Source organism: Battus philenor, unplaced genomic scaffold (assembly GCF_028537555.1).
Source record: "Battus philenor isolate CCGP_79_NKW_IND1 unplaced genomic scaffold, ilBatPhil1.0.hap1 SCAF_8, whole genome shotgun sequence".
Classification (NCBI taxonomy): Eukaryota; Metazoa; Arthropoda; class Insecta; order Lepidoptera; family Papilionidae; genus Battus; species Battus philenor.
The window spans coordinates 2,127,781-2,140,183 of record NW_027181748.1 but is presented as its reverse complement, the minus strand read 5'-3'; the positions used below and the strand labels follow the sequence as shown (position 1 = coordinate 2,140,183).

At 33.4% G+C, this 12,403-nt stretch overlaps 1 protein-coding gene across 1 annotated transcript in view; it reads right to left on the bottom strand.

Moving 5' to 3' along the window:
- Positions 1-12,403, bottom strand: part of Gdap2 (ganglioside induced differentiation associated protein 2) — a 107,716-nt gene that overhangs the window by 42,146 nt on the left and 53,167 nt on the right. The gene's annotated exons all lie outside the window — the stretch shown is intronic.

Sequence of the window (12,403 nt, the reverse complement as noted above, 5' to 3'; positions counted from 1 at the left end):
GCGAACGAACAGACAAATATTACACATAAAACACTTGATTATTTTTAACCATATATAAATACCGCCTGGTAAACTATTGTATAGAACAGGGGTGTCAAAGCTCCTTGTTAACCCGAGTCGCTATTGTATATATATTTAAAAGATATACAAAAATATGAATTAAAATTAATTAGATAATATATTTATTGATAGCATTCATACGTCTGAAATGGCAGTAGACGGGGCACGACTGACGATCAAGAGCAGTGATTCCCAAAGTGGTCTATATCGACCCCTAGGGGTCTATGACAACCTGCAAGGGGTCTACGTCAGCGAAAAAAAATTTGGGGGTCCATAAAATAAAAATGGGGGTCCACGATAGTGGATCTCAGCACATACACTGATAGTACCTATTTACTTACATCATACTATCTTATAATATCAAAACATTTACATTATTTATAAAAGTACCTAGAAGTAAAAAATTCATTGCCTATGTTATTTTATTTATAGTTTATTTTACGTTTATTTAATGTTACGTATATTTTACATAACAGATACAAAATTTTATTTTGATTAGTTTTAATTTTTAAAGTTTTAATTTAAATTCAATTAATAAATGTATAAATTAACATGTGTTTTTACTTTAAGTTTTTAACACTAAACTTCAATACAGTTAGAAATTTACAGGAAATCAATATCAGGTAAGTAGGGAGTTTACCCAATACGGAAAAACATGGCAAGGGGTCTACGACACTAAAATGGTTGGGGAACTCTGATCAAGAGTATGTATACGCGGTTTGAGTTTTTCTACCACTAGATGGAGTGATGACTTATCCTTGAAGTAGACGTCTATGTATCGACACGAATGTATTATACAAAATTAAAAAAACAAAAAACAAACTATGTATATTGAATTTAAATAATAATAACATTTATTGTATTTTCTTGAGTATTCATTATAATTTCTTGTATTATTTGAGACAGTAATTCTCTTAGATCAGAGTTCCCCTAACTTTTTTGTGTCGTAGACCCCGTGCGATGATTTTCCGTGTTGGGTAGACCCCCTACTTACCTGATATTGATTTCCTGTAAATTTCTAACTGTAGTAAAGTTTAGTGTTAAAAACTTAAAGTACACATGTTAATTTATACATTTATTAATTGAATTTAAATTAAAACTACTCAAAATAAAATTTTGTATCTGTTATGTAAAATATACGTAACATATTAATAATTTTTCACTTCATAGGTACTTTTATAAATAATGTAAATGTTTTGATATTATAAGATAGTATGATGTGAGTAAATAGGTACTATCAGTGTGTGTTGAGATCCACTATCGTGGACCCCCATTTTTATTTTATGGACCCCCAAATTTTTTTCGCTGACGTAGACCCCTTGCAGGTTGTCATAGACCCCTAGGGGTCGATATAGACCACTTTGGGAATCACTGTTTTAGATGGTGTTTAGTTAATATTGATGATATGGGCAGAGCAAGATCGGTCATCGTTGCGATCGTCTTTAGTTTGATTAAAATTGTATTTATATTATTTGTAATAATTTAATAAATCATCGAAGCCAATAATCCTTCAATGATCCGCAAATCGCTTGCGAACCGCAGTTGGTCACCCCATAGAATAACAAGTCAAACAACTACGTACAATGTGACCTCACTTGTGAATTTTGCGCAGAATTTTATAAAAGAATTCATGATAAAAATAGATAATGCATTCGCCCCGACTGAAAGTACACAAACAAAAACGATAGTACGTATCTGATAGCGCGGCTTGTGTACGAAAGATAAAAGTTATTCTCTTAAAAAAAATCATCCTTCTTGTATGATGTACTACTATCAGTAAAGTATATATTACATACAATAATTACACTGATCTATGTCGAATGATAAAAAGAAACGCACATTAAAACATTCATAATTGTTCCAAATGTAATGGTACAAAAATACATACATACATATACGCAAGTGTTTATGTAAGAAAAGGACCAATATTTAACCACTTCCGCACATGCAGTGTGCAATGAAATGCACCGCCCGCCAGCCCGATTACAAATGCGTATGCGGCAAACAATGCGAATCACACAACCGCCACCACCAAATCACTCAACACGTGTTTCACCCCTCCACGGGGCATCTTCAGGAGCTATGTTACACCGATTAATGCCAAACACAGAGTCAAAAAGCTCTGCATTGTTTGCGGGCGGTGCATTTCATTGCACGACTAACACTGCATGTGCGGAAGTGGTTAAATATTGGTCCTTTTCTTACTTATGATGGACTTCCCCGAGGTAACGCCTGATTCCATTAAATATTTATTTGTCCATGTTTTGTATACATGGGTGTTGCGTTATATTTTGTATGAGTGCAAACGCATCGATGGATGTTATTTCATAAAATCAATTCATAGTTATTTTATCATAAAAAATATTCTATGTTTCATTTTACCTACAAGAGCTATAGTTTGAAATCAGACATTTATTTAATGAACACCTCCTTCGACCTAAGGGCGGTTGAATTTTCTAAATAAGATTCGTAAGTGACCTCTAATAAGCGAAAGAAATATACAGTCCTATTGAATTTCATGTCTCTAAACCTCGTTGTTGTATATATATATATATATATATATATATATATATGTGTGTGTGTGTTAAGGCCTTAAATATATATATATATATATATATATATATATATATATATATATATATATATATATATGTAATAAAAATGATTTCAGAAATAATAAAAGAACGTATTTAAAATATAATAATAAATGGAGTTTATAAAATTCTAAATACAATATATAAAAAATAATTATTGTTTACTATCCGACCTTATATACTTTGTACTGCAAGAAGTTTTTTCCTGTAGCATTAAAATAGATAAAATAAATTACTGTAGCACATTTCAGAGTGAGTACTTTATACAAGATAATTCTAAAGATATGTAAAAGCTTCTCGCTGAGAAACGAGGTCTACATTAACGCTTTTAAGGCGTTTAAACATACAACTAAACACCCTGTATATCATCATTTATTCCTATGTCCCCAAGATGGGGCAGAAGGCGTCCACAGTACGTCGCCATCCTGAGCGGTCTTGAGGCTCGCGCTTTACTTCGCTCCACGTCATTCCAACTGCCTTCACTTCTGCAGTGATCGTCCGCCGCCAGGTTTGCTTTGGGCGGTCACGTCTTCGCTTTCCTTGAGGATTCCATTCTAGGGCTTGCCTCGGTATCTCATAAGGGTCCCTTCGGAGCGTGTGGGTACACCACACACACAACACCCTGTATATACTTTCATTAAAAACAAACACTCACGATCGAACTCGAACGCTTCGTTGATCATATTCTTATTTTAAAATGTTTACATCACCTTTGGCTAATCGAAAGCAATTTCACTTCAATTGTCACCTTAATCATATGCATTTTGATCACCGCAAAACTATAATTTCACTTAAAACTTTATTAAAATAAGGCCACTACAACATGTAAGACAGTCGAATATGTTGATAATAAAACTGAGAGAATTCGCTTGAGCCTGTCAAAATAACTTTAAATCGTGCGACACAAAATCACGTGTGGTGTTGACTTTATATTAAGTCTAGTTCACACACGCGTTAGACTACGGTCAGTGACCAGCCGTGTGTGTATTTCTTCCTTATTCGATATAGCGAATTGTATATTATATACGCGATGTGATAAAAAGATACGGTGAAGTAATTTCTACACTAGGAACTACTGTATATACAGAATCCGGCGATAAATATTGCACATCGACCTTTAGAAAGAGAAATTCGGCTAATTTCGGCTTCGTAGAGCGCTATCTCTGTCCCACACTACACATGTGACGTTTTGTAAGTCGTTGTATTTTGACAGATCTGTAGTTAAAATTTTAAATGCAAACATGCAATAGCTATCTATTTCTCTCTTTTACGCGTAAATTCCTATATACACCCATCTCTTTCTCTCTAACTCTAAACGAGCTGTAACTCATCGCGAAAATTGAGTCTTAAATATAAAGATATTGAGATATAATTTAAACACATGCGAACTATAGAGTGATTATATCTTTTGCAAAGATATATATCTTTCTTGTCTTTAGCTCGCGAGCTACCCATCTTTACTTTAGAAACTGATACAAGTCGCAACTTGTTCAAATTAACCACTAACGTACAGTACCCAGCGATAAATATTTCACATCGACCATTGGAAAGAGACAATCGGCTAATTTCGGCTTCGTAGAGCGTTATCTCTGTCGCACAACTGACAAAACGTCATATAGGTAGTGTGGAACAGAGATAATCCTCGAAGGTGAAATTAGCCGATTATCTCTTTTCAAAGATCGATGTGCAATAATTATCTCCGGATATTGTAAGTGTAATAAAAAGTAATAAAATTGCAATTTATTAATTTTTTCCACGGCACACTAGTATCTTAACTATAGCAAACCGGTTGCGGAGCACTGAATTGAACAATAAAACAAATATTAATTTTTTTAAAATATGTCTCACTAAACACCTTATTATGCTAGAAATTGTTGTATTGTAAATTTTTGATAACTACTAAATTTACATTAGTTATGTCGGCAAAGCTAACGTCACTCCTTTCAACTTACGCTATTATCAACATATATTTTAACATTTAATTGAATCAGGCGTTACCTCGCGGAAATCCATCCTAAGTAAGAACTGAGTACTACCAAATCAAGTACAACCTAAGTAAGACTCTGTGTTTGGCACTAATCGGTGTAACATAACTCCTGAAGATGCCCCGTGGAGGGGTGAAACACGTGTTGAGTGATTTGGCGGTGGCAGTTGTGCAATTCGCATGGTTTGCCGCATGCGCATTTATCAGCGGGCTGGCGGGCGGTGCACTTTATTGCACGACTACCACTGCATGTGCGGAAGTGGATAAATATTGGTTCTTTTCTTACATATATTTTAACGTCATCCAAAAACATATATAATTAAGTGTAATATATGTCATTATTTACAATTACACGTACAATGGTCAAAATTAACTTCAATTAATTAAAAAAAAAAATTGACTCAGTGTGTCAACAGCTTTACAATGAGTCCGCGTTAAATAAAACATACAAGATGGAAGCGCTTTAAACGTGTGTGCCGCATTGTGATAAATAAATTGAAAATCTTTATTTCCGGTTCATATATAACATTTTTTTAAATGGACTCTCTGCTGCCCTAATGGCATTTACAGATTCCGCAATGGCAGGGTAGAACGCGCCCAGGTCTTAAATTAAAAGGGAGTGACTAAACTCAAGGCCCCCTCCCCCCATGGGGGGACCTCTCCTAAGGTTGTCACTCGTCGATAATACCCGCTTAGCATTCCGACTGAACGGCGCCGAAAAGAACAGAACTTCAACAAGACTTTAGAAGCGTGGCGCTAAAAGAAGTTGCGAAAGAATCTTTATCAAGGCTTATATCTAGAATAAACACTATTCCTCCGAAGCCTTGAAGGACGTTTCGAAATTTTAAAATTATCTACCATATAATTCGAGATGTAATATAAATACATTTAAAAAAATTTTAAGTTAAACGGTTTTTTGATATCCGTATTGTGGTGGTTGTGGAAAAATATGTACCTAGTCCGCCATATTGGAACGGCGACCATCTTGAATTTTAAATTTTGACAAAATCATCGTGTTTCACTAGTGTAGCCTTTCTAGTACCTTTCATTTGATACCCATATTGAGGGGGTTAGTTAAGGCAAAATATGTAATCCGCCATTTTGTATCGGCGGCCATCTTAGATTTATAATGTTATTGATTTTATTATATTGTTTTGTCATCTAAATTAAATGTGTGTACCAGATTTCAGATCAATCTGACAACGGGAAGGTGCTTAAATTTCAATTTCTTATTTTGACCCAAATAAATTCCGTACGGGTCGAACTAAATAAAACCGTTTAATAAAATAGCATAGTTGGCAGGTAAATGAAATTAATTATCGTGACGTCATCACAATTAGACTATTACAATTGTTTCACGACGCATGCGAGTAATGTTTGTGACTATGTACAGTTGTCGGAATTAAAAAGATATGTTACTTAAAGGATGCGGTCAGTTATTTTATCTAGACGAACTTTTATTTCTAAATTATATAGGCATAAAATCATGATTTATTTTACATATAAAATATCCTACTATAGATTTATTTTGTTTCATATTTATTGTACAAGCTAGGATACATTTAAATAGTTTCATAATAATAGACCAAAAAAGTACAAAGGGCGGTCTTATCACCCGCGGCAATCTCTTACAGATAACCATAGTATGGAAACAGTAGAAGTATATATAATGGGTAGTTGACATGTACAAAACATACACACACACGTATATAACATATATACGTATAATAAATAAGGTATAATACATATACAATATAAATATAATACAATAACAAATAAAACATCTATCTCATTTGGATCGCACTTGCCTCAGATAATTCTTTCTACACAACAAGACAAATAGGAATAAAAATAAATTAATTAACAGGTATATATATATATATAATTAAAATCTTGTAAATGTATATGTCATTTGTCAGCAAAACGCATTTACACCTCTTGGTTGGACCTTTTTCCTGCTTCTTCTCTACAACTATTGCACCACACGATACAGAGTAGTCAAAAATAAAATAGAATAAAAAATATATAATAAGTTGACCCATCAATAAGAGTTCTATTATAAGTTCTAATGTTGAATAAACGAATTTCATCTCTTAATCTTTCTAATTATCCTGTATAAAATAATAACTTTGAAATATGTTAATATATTTTTTCTTTTTTAATGCGACAGATCAATATCTTATGGCAGTTTAAAGTCTGAGCATTGGAAGCCAAAAGGAGAACTATAGTTTGCATTGGGTATACCATACATAATTTGACACTAACGAGCTATTAATAACCTAAATCTTTACATTTATAACCAATCACCTGTATAATTTAATAATAAATATTATTAAAGTAACTGAACATTACTTAGTTGTGAAAATTCAGTTCGAACATATTTTTATTGCAATAGATCAAGATTATTCTGTTATAGATATAAAACCTTAAAGGAGGTCAATGTATAGCTTATTTGATGTTTATATATGGTATACAAGACAAAAATCAATGGTTTCAGAAATAATAAATATCGTGATAATAATAAAGTAAGAAAGAGTTTTAAAATTAGTATTTATACATATTAAAATTTATTATTGTTCACTATCTGTCCGTTTTAAAATAAAAAATAGTATAAATACTTTATACAGGACGATTGAAAATAGTTGTTAAATTTAATGGAATCAGGCGTTACCTTGCGGAAGTCCATCCTAAGTAAGAGAAGGACCAATATTTAGCCACTTCCGCACATGCAGTTGTAGTCGTGCAACAAAGTACACCGCATCTTCAGATCTACCACTGCATGTGCGAAAGTGACTAAATATTGGTCCTTCTCTTACTTAGATGTAAAATTACAAGAATAAATAAATATACATGACATACCGCGAGGACCTAGCAAATCCAAATTGATTGTTGTCTGCACATCCATCACTGTGTTTCGGGTGTTAACAAATATAATACTTCCGCGCACTTTGTCCGATCGTGTTGGATCGATACACTAAATGCGTCAATATACGATAGTGTTTAAATGGTTCTTACTATCGCTGATAAGGACGAGACTAATCACAAACCCCAGATACGCTTGTAATAACCGACGTGTTTATATTGTCACGTAATAAATATAAAATACTAAACGAAAAGTAACAACAAAATTTCTATTGAAATGTAATAATAAAGTCGTTCGTAATAGATAGATATAAAATCGGCTAATGGAATATTACAAAATAATGCGCAAACTAGGCAAGAAGTTTAATAAGGAAGTCCATCCTATTAAGAAAAACACAGAGTCACTCTGTGTTTGGCACTAATCGGTGTAACATAACTCCTGAAGATGCCCCGTGGAGGGGTGAAACACGTGTTGAGTAATTTGGCGGTGGCGGTTGTGTGATTCGCATTGTTTCCCGCATACGCATTTATCAGCGGGCTGGAGGGCGGTGCACTTTGTTGCACGACTACCACTGCATGTGCGGAAGTGGCTAAATATTGGTCCTTTTCTTACTTAGGCCAAGAAGTTATCTATTTTCTAGATTTTGCCAAATAAGCTGTCTGCAAAACTATGTAAACATATGACGTCAACTTCAAGAAATTCAAGATGATTGACATCGGATGGTCATAGAGTCAGTTCTGGGTATGGCTCCGGTGGAACGGCTGCTCACCAGAACACTATCTTAGACTCGCAGAGTCTCAAATCGACTCTTAGATAAGTTCTACAACAGAATATAACATATATATTCTTGTATAACTTTTTTAAAAAGAAGTCTTGAATATGAAAACTAGATAAATATTTCATACAAAAGTATAACAAATAAAAATTCGAAATATATATTTATTTATATATATATATGCGCTTTTGAATCGTCAATTTTTTGAACATATAATAAGCTACCACTGTAATGCTTATCTCTTGATAAGAGCTGACCAGAAACTCAACAGTTCATTTTTAAATGAAATATAACAATTTTCATGTAAATGACTAAACAAGCTAAGCATACATTTCGATCAACTAAAAACTCTTGAACGCTGTAATAAGATTTATTTAACTTTTTATTTTAATTTTAGATTTCAAACTGAGAGAATGGTCTATAATATCTTGTGTAACTTTATTATATATGCGAACTCAGATTATTTTATTTTCTCCTTTCTCACATCACCGCCAATTTGGAAAAACTGGATTCTTCACTCTCATACGTCTATGTCTGTCCTTTTCTCACATTTATATAAGGTATTTTTATTGATTATAGGCTTTTTAAATTATTAGGTAGTATGAACATTTTCTTCCCATATATTTTAATAATATCTCTTTTACTATACTATTTAATATATAACTTTCAGAACTATATATGCGTACAACTAGACCTACCAAGTTATCTTTTAGAAAACCAAAATTACGTAGTACGTCTTTTTAATTTATTTATTGTATACTATAACAGTATATTAAAAATATTAATAATACTTTATAATATTTCTATAAGTATAATCGACGCGTGTTATGATTCTATGCTCAGATTCTTCCAGCGGACGAAATCAGCACTGCAGATCAACACTGGCTGTAATATCACAACTATTTTATCGCTCTTGTCTATTAATTTAATTATTTTTTCCTTATTTATGCCTTATTTAATTATTTTTGGCCTCTCCTATTATCTTCTTGCAGAATTCCAAAAACTTCTGAAACTCCTCTTTACTCACAAGCAGACGATGTTCTACTTGTCTATTCTCTGGTAACAGAGACTGGTATTCTGCTCTTACCACGACAAATATTATAGCTGGTGATCACTACCATGGCGTGCTTCACACACGGATCACAGATGAAAAAGTGGCTCTCTCTTGAGGATTTGAATTAAGAAGAGAAGAAAGAATACCATCATAAGTAAGCCCAATTCGATTCTTGTTCCTATCAAATTGGGTTCTTCCTATATTCTTCTCATAACGCACACGAGAGAATAAATCTCCCATAGATATTACTCATTAACAGTCTAAAAACGTAAACATCGTGTAGATCAATATCTAATATATCAAAGATACAATGACCTGGAAAGTAAACATTTGATTTTTTGTAAACAATGTCTAGTGCGTGCAAACTCTGTGATGGTATCTCGCCTTTGTTCATGTTCAATAAATAAACTAAAATTATTTTATATTCGTATAAAAGTGTAGACGATTTGTTAAACTAAATATTTTCAGATCAAAGTATTGTTATGAAAGGTTGTTTGACCCGAGTTGAATGATCTCATTTGACCAAACTGACCCCCAGGTAGTACAAAATAAATTTCGTGATTACATGAACTTTTATATGTAAACTGTTTATTGCTTTTCATCATAAATTCAGTTGCCCACAGCTGGAGGCGACTTTCATCTAGCGTCTACCTTAATAATGTCTGTCTTTGCCGGTTCTTCGTCTCCAACCCACTCCACATCAATTTGCTAATCCGCTGGGCAATGTTAACTGCTTTCATTCTATGGACCTCCTAATTCCTTTTCAATATTGGGAAATCTTTACCAATAGCAGTTTCTATAGCTTGTTGTGTGACTGCAAGTTTGCTTGTGGAGCCCAGAGCCCAAAATTCCTTTTCAATCTTGGGAAATCTTTACTAATAGCAGTTTCTAAGGTTCGTTGTGTGACTGCAAGTTTGCTTGTGGAGCCCAGAGCCCAAAACTCCTTTTCAATCTTGGGAAATCTTTACTAATAGCAGTTTCTAAGGTTCGTTGTGTGACTGCAAGTTTGCTTGTGGAGCCCAGAGCCCAAGTTTCAACGTCATAAGTCAAATGAGTACCTTTAATTTTTCTAAAATTAAATAAAACATCTCAATTTATGTCATTCAGTTTTGTAAATAAAATCGATAGGTGATTGTAATGAGAGTTAACAAATGTATGTCTAAAACAGTGTTTAGTTTTGTAATAAGTTTCGTAAAGAAAAAAAAAATATATATATAGATAAAGAAAGAGAGAAAGAGAGAGAGAGAGAGAAAGAGAGAGAGAGAGAGAGAGAAATATACAACAAGCATGTTTATATTCAATGCTAAACTTTTGTACATATTTTATTATGCATATAGACCAGATGAGTCCGATGACCGGTCCTGCGCTGCCCGAATTAACTTAACTATGTCATCGGTCGCACGAGCGATGTGCCACGCCCACTGCCACTTGGGACGAGCAAATCTTCGAGCTACGTCGGTGATCTCATTTCTGATTCGAAGTCGCAGCGAAACTCTAAACATAGTCCTCTCCATGTGTATATATTTAAAAGTTCATGCATATAGATATATATATACATATATTTATCTCTCTCTTGAAATGCCTCTCCAACTAGTGGAGGTTGGCTATCAGCTTCCTGCTCTCTTCCTTATTTTTGGTTCTGCGTAATAGCTCAGCAGCGCTGGCGATTCCGGTCCACTCTCTAATGTTACGGAGCCACGACTTTTCTCCTACCAACCTTCCTTTTACCAGCGACCTTTCCCATCATGATAAGTTCAAGGAGATTATATCGTTGGTGTCGAAGAACGTGTCCCAAGTATATTTATATATATGTATAAAATTAAGAAAAATAGGGATGTACATAAGGTTAGCGTTAAAAATAAAGTTATGCTTGTTATTTTTCTATAAACATCTGTGTCAAAAGTTGGAATATTACCACTCCAGACCATTTTGAAGGATTTGTGTTTCACACGCGTCAAGTCTCAATTGATCGATGTCATACTGCATTGGTTCTTCGCGTTTTTCTTTCACAAAAACTCAACATATCATACCGCAACTACATTATTCGCCTGATTTAGCTGCGTGCGAATTCTGGATATTTAGCCAACTAAATGCCACTGTGGGGACACGAGAGCGTTTTGACACGGGTAAGAACATAACAGAATCAAAGATCTTTAAGGCTATATAGGAAAAATACTATTCAGACCGTTTCGGACTAAAAAAAGCGATGGCAAGTGTATTTTATTGAACGGGGATTACTTTTATGGAGATAAAATTTATTTGCAAATCCACTTTACTTTTTGTTCACAATATACAGACTGACAATTATTGACAGTGTCTATATATATATGATAAGTGATTTTATCAGATTGTCCCGGCGCAATATTATCTTAATCGGTTCACACCAATCGAATGTTTATTCCTAAGCGTAACAATTGGGGCCATGAATCACGTCGCAGAATATTAATATCAACTGATAACCTGGTTAGTCGTCTCTTACAAGAAATAATATTACGTAATATTTCATCTTAAAAACCAGATATGCATAATATATAGATTAAATATAGTTATATTATTAAAAAGTAGCTTACTAGACTGTCTTTGACTACCAACTTGCTTTTCGGAAAGAGACCATGTGGTTCGATGATGAAGCATGCAGAGTCAGTATCTGTTCACCTTTTCTTAAGAGATCTGAGTTATATTTATAATAAGTCGGTAAATTATTTAAAACTCGTATAGAAATGCCTCTAAAGGAACACTAAAATATACAGCCATAATAAAACGCGAAAGGACTAGATGTATCTCATGAGATTTGAACCGAAACGATAAGCAAAAAAAAACCTTTTCTTTGTTTATACATTAGTATTTTATAAAATCTGATACTAATAGGTGTTACACATGGTAGATGTGACTACCTTAATTGTAACATTTATTCACAATTTTTAATTTCTATCGACTATGCAGGTATATTCTTGAAATAAAAAATAATGCGTTGTTCTTAAAACAAAGAAACGACGTTTAATGTTATTATTTAAATTATCGATTCCTTTTAAAAGTTTATCCTGTAATATTTTAAATTAACACTTTAACATCA